Genomic DNA, 8,503 nt, shown 5'->3' with positions numbered 1-8,503 from the left:
GGAACTCCTTTATAGGTAACTGTCTCCTTTCCTCTTACTGCTTTTAAGAGTTTCTCCTTATCTTTAAACTTGAGTAGTATAATTATGATGTACCTTGGTGTGTGCTTCCTTGGGTCCAACTTCTTTGGGACTCTCTGAGCTTCCTGGACTTTCTGGAAGTCTATTTCTTTTGCCAGATTGGGGAAGTTCTCCTTCATTATTTTTTCAAATAAGTTTTCCATTTGTTGCTCTTCCTCTTCTCCTTCTTGCACCCCTATGATTCAGATGTTGGAATGTTTAAAGTTGTCCCAGAGGTTCCTAAGCTTCTCATTTTTTCGAATTCATGTTTCTTCATTCTGTTTCTGATTGAATGTTCATTTCATACTTTTGATTCAAATTGCTGATTTGAGTCCTAGTTTTCTTCCCTTCACTGTTGGTTCCTTGTACATTTTCCTTTATTTCACTTTTCATAGCCTGCATTTCTTCCTCTATTTTGCAACAATACTCAACCATTTTTGTGAGCATCTTCATTAACAGTGTTTTGAACTCTGTATCTGATAGGTTGGCTGTCTTTTCATGGCTTAGTTCTATTTTTGGAGTTTTGATCTGTTCTTTCATTTGGGCCATAGTTTTTGTCTCCACACAGCTGTTTCATATTTAGGGGTGGAGTCTTAGGTATTCACCAGGGTGGGGAAACCCAAGCCGCTGGGGGTTGTGGTGCTGTATGTGGGGAAGGGGTCAGAGAGGGAACAATGCCACTTGCTTGGCTCTCAGCCAGCTTTCAGTTACTACCCCCACTTCCCACAAGCAAATTGTGCCCTTCCAGTGCTGATTCCTGGGTGGGAGGGTTTGTGTAGGTTCTAAGACCCTGTGGGTCTCTCCAACGAGCTCTCTTGTGAAGCTGGGAGTTTCTCTTCCAACACACCCCCACAGATTTTTACAGCCAGAGGTTTTGAGGCTTTCTTTTCCCACGCTGGAACCCTGGGTTGCACAGTCTGTCTTGTTCCCTAGTTGTTCCTCCCAGTTTATCTGCATGCAAATGTGGGACCACTGGTCTTCTAGCCACCACCTTGCCGCACGTCCTCTCCAACCCGGCTGCCCATCTCCACCCCTCCTGCTGGTCTGAATGAATATTTCTTCTTTAACTCCTTGGCTGTTAGATTTTCATACAGTGTGATTTTTCTGTCACTTCTGGTTATTTTTAATTTTTAAATTTGTTGTCCTTCTTTTGGTTGTGTGAGGAAGCAAAGTGTATCTATCTATCCCTCCATCTAGGCTGGAGGTCCTGTTATTATAACTTTTTAATTTGAAATACTTTACAACTCACAGAAGATGAGAAAACAGTAGAGATTTCTCATGTCCCCTTCACCTAGCTCCCCACCAGTGGGTATTCCACATCATCGTGGCATGTTGTCAAAACCAGGAAGTGGACCTGATGTAATATTATTAACTTAGGTGGAGACCTTATTTAGGTTTTACCATTCTACATGCACATCATGGTGTGTGTGTCTGTGTGTGTGTGGTTCTATGAAATTTTATCCCACAAAGCCACCACATTTCGGGGTGGCCCATTACTTGTGATAGATGACTGACGCAAGCATGGGTGAGATCCCCAGGGTGCGTACTCCTCAGCTGGAAGTGACGGACACACAGCGCAGACAACTTCAGCCCCAGGTGCCTGCACTGGGTCACATGAATCAAGAAATGAGAGGCAGGGGCAAGTGGGCCCCAGAGCAGCCCCATCAGGCAGGGGAAGCTCCTGCACCTGGCTGCCCTGGGCTGAGGACATCCAAGGGAGGGGAGAGGAAGAGAGGGGGCCTCCACCTGAAGGCCAGTTGCCGGGCATAGAGCAGGTGGTCAGAACCAAACCCAGGTCTCCCTGTCCTGAAGGGAGGAGGGGGAGCACCTCTCAAAGGAGGGGTGGAGCACTGCGACGAAAAGGTGAGGAAGGCCAGGCACTGCAGGAAAACAGGTGAGAGACAAGGGCCAAACCTGGGCACCTGCTCCAGGGGGGGAAGTGGAAAAACATTCCACACAAGACCTGGAGACAGACAAGCATTTGAGTGGTGTGGTGGGAACTTGGTAGCCTGAGGGTCAGGGACAGCTGATATGTAGAGTAGTCATTGGGGCCATTTTCCAAAATTCCTTGTGCAAGAAAAGATTAGACTTCCCTCCTCCTTTCAAATTAAGCATGACCACATGACTGACTGGCTTCAGCCAATGGAATGTGAATGGAAGTGGCAAGTGGCACTTAGAGGCAGAAACGCTAAGAGCTGGCACAACACCTGCCTCTTCTTCTGCCGCCGCCTCAGCCTGGGTCCCAGAGTGACGATGGCTGGGACCAGCACTCCCAGCTGACTCACAATGCAGTAGTATGAGCAAGAAATCCACGTATGCTGGTACAGGCCACCAGGAATCTGGGAGTGTTCGTTACTGGCATCAGCTGCCTGAAACAGGCAATACAGGAAACCACCTTCCCTGTGGCCAGACTACACCGCAGTGGGGCAGGTGCAGGAACACGCCCAGGCCCTCCACGCTCCAGCACCTTCCTGGGGGCTGGAAATGGACTAGAAGGCCCTGGGAGTTCTGCCCAGGCTCTGGGATCTTTTCGTCCTGTTCAGGCGGTGTCCAGTGGGCTCTGTAGTGAGGACCTGGATCTTTCCCTGCCATGTGGCTACTGTGAAGACGAGCTCTCAGGTCACCGGGAAAGAAGGACTGGAGAAACGGCAAGCCACAAGCACATGAGCCGGGAGTCCTCGCCCCACATCGCTGCACTGGGCCCGTCCCTGAGGCCGGGCCACACAGAGAAGGATGCATGCGGCATGTTTGGAGTGGAGGGAGGCCGCACAGCTGTCCCGGAGAGCCCAGGCCCAGGCTAGCTGACCCGCTGTGCCCCGGGCTTGGCTAAAGAGGCCTACAGGGCACAGCCAGGTCAGAGGCTGTTAAAACAGCAGTCAGTGGAGGTGAGGTGTGGATGTCCCTTTAGTGTCCCGCCCCCCACAGGGTCACATGTGCAAAACCAGTAGCTGCTGAGCCCCAGCCCCTCTGTGGCACAGAGTCCCAGGATCACGGTCAGGGTCCTGCAGGTGGCTGGACGAGGCTGACAAGCCTTGGGCTGAGGGAGGGGTGTGTGTGCGTGTGCTCCAGCAACCCAGTGTGGGGAGGGGGCTTCCTTTAAGACAAACACACTCCATGTACTTTATCAAATTTGCAGATGCCACACAGCTGTGGGGCACAATGGCAAATATGCCAGATGACAGAGCTGGAATCTAAACAGAAGTTGACAGGCTGTAGCGATGGGGTGGATCAAATTAGATGAAACTTAACAGCGACAATCGTGTTTATTTTGTTTTTATTTATCTGTGCCCTGCCTCCACGGCTGGAGAGATGGGGCAGGAGCAGCAGCTCACAGGAGGAAGGAAGTGAAACTCGGCACTTGGGGCCGTGACCCGCATGCGCAGGCCCAGGGGTGGGGAGGGTTCCAGGGGCTGAGCTCCAGCAGGGGCTTGGGGGTCACGGGAAGACGGTCAGTACTATGAGCAGCAAGGGGGTGGGCCTGTGCTGTATCAGTAGAGGCACCCCACATAGGTTGAGGAGGACAGCTGGAGACCAGGGAGGCCAGCACTGAAGTCGGAAGCCCTTACAGCCAGGCTGTCCTTTCGGACAGGGAACTTCCAGGCACCGAAGCCCAGCCCCCTGCCCGGTCCCCCTGGGATGGCCAGGGTGCTCCCGGGCAGCCTCTCCCTCTAACCATGTCCCGGCAATGCCTCGGCTGGTGCGGCTTAGTTGACTGGAGTGTCGCCCGTGGACCAAAGGGTCGCAGGTTCAGTTCCTGCCCAGGGTGCGCATGAGAAGGTGACCAATTGATGTTTCTCTTTCACATTGATGTTTCTCTCTTTCTCTAAAAGCAATGAAAAAAATCTCCTTGGGTGAAGATTAAAAAAAAAACCTCTACCAGCAAGAGACAGGGACAGGTCTGGGTCTCCAAGTTCCCCTCAAAGTGGGCTCTGAATTTGAAACTTCCCAGGTTCTGAAACTTCCTGCCTGTGTGACACACTCTCCCTTTGGACCCCAGGCTCCCCACCTGTGTAAATGGAACGACACAGGCATCAGCCTCACAGGTGTTGAGAGGACTGAATGACATAATGCATGTTGCCTGGTACATGGGCAGCATTGGATAATGAAGGAAACGTGTGACCCCTGAGGGTACGACTATGAATAAACGGATGGAAGTGACCGGCATTCAGACTTCGGCTAATTTCAAAGAACTTCTCTAAGAGGCAGAAGCATCTGTTCTTGGAGCAGGCTGCTGAGTGAGGTGGTAAGCCCCCTATCCCCAGAAGCATTCAAGCACCAGGACCCTGTGGAGAGATGCCTGTGCAGGGAGGGGAGGGCTCAAGGGTATGTGAAGATGCAAACCTATCAAAGCCTCACCCAGGAGTAGATTTGTGAAAGGAAAGGAGAGAGCACAGAGCGCCCTGCTGAAGAAAAGCGGGAGGAGTCTGAGTTGGGGGATGGGGAGGCTTCCCAGGATTGACTCTTCTGGCTACAACAGCTCTGGCCAAGGGGCAGCTCTAAGGACCTGGGGGCGTGGGGGAGGGGAAGGAGATCATTCCTGTGTGCAGGGAGCACTGGACCTGACTGATTCAGCACCCCCCACCCAAGGACAACATTCACAGATGCACAAGCCACCACACACATGTAAACCTGTGTATACCTGTGCACACATGTATGAGAAACTACACAGGCAAACATGCAGCCACCACCACTCTCACCCTGCAGGGGCTGCACAGACATGGCATCCAGGAAACAGACGACTCTGGGCCCAGATAACCCAGGGGAAGACAGGGAGCTGCCTCCACTGCCCCTGACCCAGCACCTCTCCAAGCCGTGGCCCTGAGCTGCAACCAGCATGAAACGCTCTCTGACTGAGGGTCTCTGCTTCCACTTGTGAATATTTATGAAGAGTCTGCAGGAGGCTGCAGAAGTGCCCTGCAACATCTAAGAGGTGGAGAGATTAACCCATTATTAAAGATGAGTTTCTCACAGTGACATCTGCCTCCAACCTCCCACAGTGCCCACAGCCCGTCCCGCCTGCGCAGTGCGCCTGCGCAGTTCTTTCTCCGCGAGCCACAGCTGAGCAAGGCGCTCCTTGGTGCACCCACCCACAGACTCAGGCCTCTGGTTTCTTCTTCCTTAATCGTGGTGAAATATCCTCCCCTTATTTTTAGGTAACTTTCATTTTTATAAAAATAACACATGGAAATAATTTTTAAAACCAAAGCGTATTTCATGGCTTGTTAAGAGCGAGCAGCTGTCCATGCCCCACCCCCAGGCCAGCTTTCTCGCCGCGGCCTTTGCCGCTCACCTCCAGCGTCTGCATAACGTGCACATACTACACACTCGTGGTTTTCTAGTCTAGGTTTGACCTGTTGATTTACTGTAGAAGGTTAGAATTTAACTGCCCATTAAGATTTAACTCCCACCGCCCGTTCCCCTCCTCCACCCTGCTGTGTACTTACATCACTACTGTTACTAAGTCGGCACCCCGTGTTCACATCACTGTTCCGGCATGTAAATGTTATTCCAGGTGAGTCATCCAGGGCTCCAGGGTTACATTTATTTCCCACAAAACTTTCTTTTTCTTTTTCTTTTTTTTTTGACTTTTTTTTTTTTATTTCAATCATTGTTCAAGTACAGTTTTCTCCCCCCTACAAAACTTTCTTTTTCTTGAAGTTAATCCACTTGCCTCTCGGGGCTCGCCTGTGTCCTGAGACTTCTGTGCACCACCGTCAGCCTGCCCCCAGACTCCAGGACAAGGCTGCACACCTCCTCCCATGCCTGGCACAGCCCCTGCCGGCTGACCAGTCCTGGTGGTACTGGGTCACCCCCCCGACGCTGGAGTCCCTGCTTGCCATGTGCCTTGTCACTGTCTCCCATAGTTTACACCCTCACTTTGGGGGAGGTCACCCTTTCAGAGCTTTCTGACTGAAGCTGCCTGGGAATTAGATCTTTTGACACCTTTGCAGCAAAGCAGCCACTAAGATCCACTCCCCCTTCTTCCCTGTGCTGGAGTGGCTGCCTAGCTGGGCTGTATTCCTCACCTCCCTGGACAGTTAAGAGTGGCGTTGGACAAGAGCGTGTCCTTGAAATATGTGTGAAAGTGACAGTTGTGCTATCCAGACTAGGCCTCTGGCACTCCCTTCTTCTGTCTGCAGGAGAATGGACTTACGAGCAGCCTTGGCCTGTAGACAGTGGCCTGTCCACTGACTGCCCAACGCAGAAACAGGACAGTGCCAGCCTGGGGCAGGTGTGCCTGTACCCCCTCCCCCTCGGTCAGGGTCCCACACCTCCCCCTCTCCCAGAATCCCCGACTGCAGGCCCTCCCCCAGGCAGAGGCAGCTGGGCGTCAGGGGGCTACCACTGTGCATCTCCCGAAACCGAGTGTCTTGCCTGCAGTGCCCTCCTCTCCCTCTGTCCTGTGGACTCACACCTGTGACCCAGGGGGATCAGACACAGTGTTCACTCTACCATGTGGGTTAACTGGAAGCCTGTCTCCGACTCATTTTTATAAATCACGTCAGACCCAGTCCAGGGCCTGGTATGTGGCAGGTGCCGTGTGCATAAATGGAGGCAGGAAAGACAAGGAGACACGATCCTCTCCCATCAGAGGGCTCACAGCCCAGGTGGGTGGAGGCTGCTGGTTGGAGGGAAAAGAAAGCAAATATGCAGATACCTGCATCAGAACTCTGAATGAGGCAATGCAGACGGCAGCAGGGCAGCCAACACGCCAGGATGAGCACAAGCAGGGAGGGGACACAGGCAGGGGGCAGCGGAAGGCTGCACAGGCTGTCTGGGCCATGCGGGAACAGTGCCTGCCGGTGGAGTTCCAGTGCGAGGTGGAGACTGGAGCTGCACCTGCTGCCCCCACAGACCCCGGGGCCCCACCGCAGCCCAGGTGGGGCTGTGAGGCAGGCTGTGTCTCAGGGAGGCCAGGTGCACAGACAGGAAGGGGGTGTCCTCCACGTGAGAGGTGAGGGCCAATGCCAGTGTGGGGGTGCAGGTTCAGCCAGGCACGGGGAGGAGGCAGCAGTCAGAGGTTCCGGCAGCTGGCCAGAGCAGTGTGGTGAAAACCAGGACAGAGGTTAAGATGGGAGGTCTGCAGTGGCTTTCAGCTCCGACAGCTCCGACAGCTCCAGATACTAGTGGCCCCTGTGCTGGGGCAAAAGAGCCAGCAGGAGCCCACGGCACCCTGCAGTGGGCTGGCAGGCTGGAGACCTGTGCGGAGCAGAGCAGGGCGCCCACCTTTGACTGGGTTCTCCTCTTGGCTTGGCCTCTTACTGGCTGTTCAGTCTTGGGCTGGTTACTTACAGTTCCTCAGGCTCAGTTTCCCCACCTACAAAATGGGGATAACTTGGCCACCTCTCTCCACCTCCACTGTCTGCACCCCTGTCACCTGCAGCCTGACAACAATGAAACCTCCTCACTGCCCTGCTTCTGCCCGAGACCCAGGGGCCAACTACACACCCTGAGCAGCCGGTGGCGCGGAGTCCTGTGCCTGGCCTAATGCTCTGTCATTGCTGTCTTGAAATTCTGTTTTCCTTTATTTAATCCTCACCCAAGGACATCTTCCACTGCCTTTTTTAGGAGAGAGAGGAAGGAAGAGAGGAAAGGAAACAGGGAAACATCGATGTGAGAGAGAAACAGCAATTGGTTGCCTCCCGTATGCGCCTGGGCCTGGGATCAGCCCACAACCTGTCCACTACAGGACAACGCTCCAACCTGCTGAGACTCACCAGCCAGGGCTCCGTCTTGAAATTCCTAACAATTTTTGAACAAGGATCCCACTATTTCATTTTGCACTAGGCTTTGCAAATTATGTAGCTGGTCCTGCCCCCAACTATTGGTTCCCTACTCAGTCACAAAAGCAATCTTGTTAAAACGAAAGTCAGACCACATCCCTTCTGGGATTAGGATGGCCTTCTATCTACCCAAAGCAGAAGTCAAATTTCTCTCTCTCTCCCTCTCTCTCTCACATAAGCACACTTCTGACCACATTTCCTACCACTCCCCTCTTCCCTCTGCCTGGCCTTCTCCTTCCTGCCCCAGGGCCTTTGCACCTGCCCTGCCTCTCCAGAGCACCCTCCTCCCCTGGGCCACACTCCAGCAATCTCACCTCCTCAAGTCTCTGCTCAGAAGACACCTTCTCAGTGAGTCCTTCCCTAATCTCCGCATTTAAAATGGGAACTCCCCAGCTGTCCCTGCTGTTTTTTTTCTACCCTCTACTTTAGGGATGTCAAACTCATTTTCACCAGGGGCCACATCAGCCTCACAGTTGCCTTCAAAAGGCCAAATGTAATTTTGGAACTGTGTAAAGGTAACTAATCCTTCACAGATAAGCGAGAGCCCAGTGCTGCCGCCTGGTAGAAACAAGGTGCCGGGCCGGATAAAACAAGGTGGAGGGCCGGATTCGGCCCCCAACCTTGTGTTTGCCTCTGTGCTCTACTTGGTTTACTTATTTTAC

This window comes from Phyllostomus discolor, chromosome 4, assembly GCF_004126475.2.
Source record: "Phyllostomus discolor isolate MPI-MPIP mPhyDis1 chromosome 4, mPhyDis1.pri.v3, whole genome shotgun sequence".
NCBI lineage: Eukaryota > Metazoa > Chordata > Mammalia > Chiroptera > Phyllostomidae > Phyllostomus > Phyllostomus discolor.
This window is presented reverse-complemented; position numbering follows the sequence as displayed.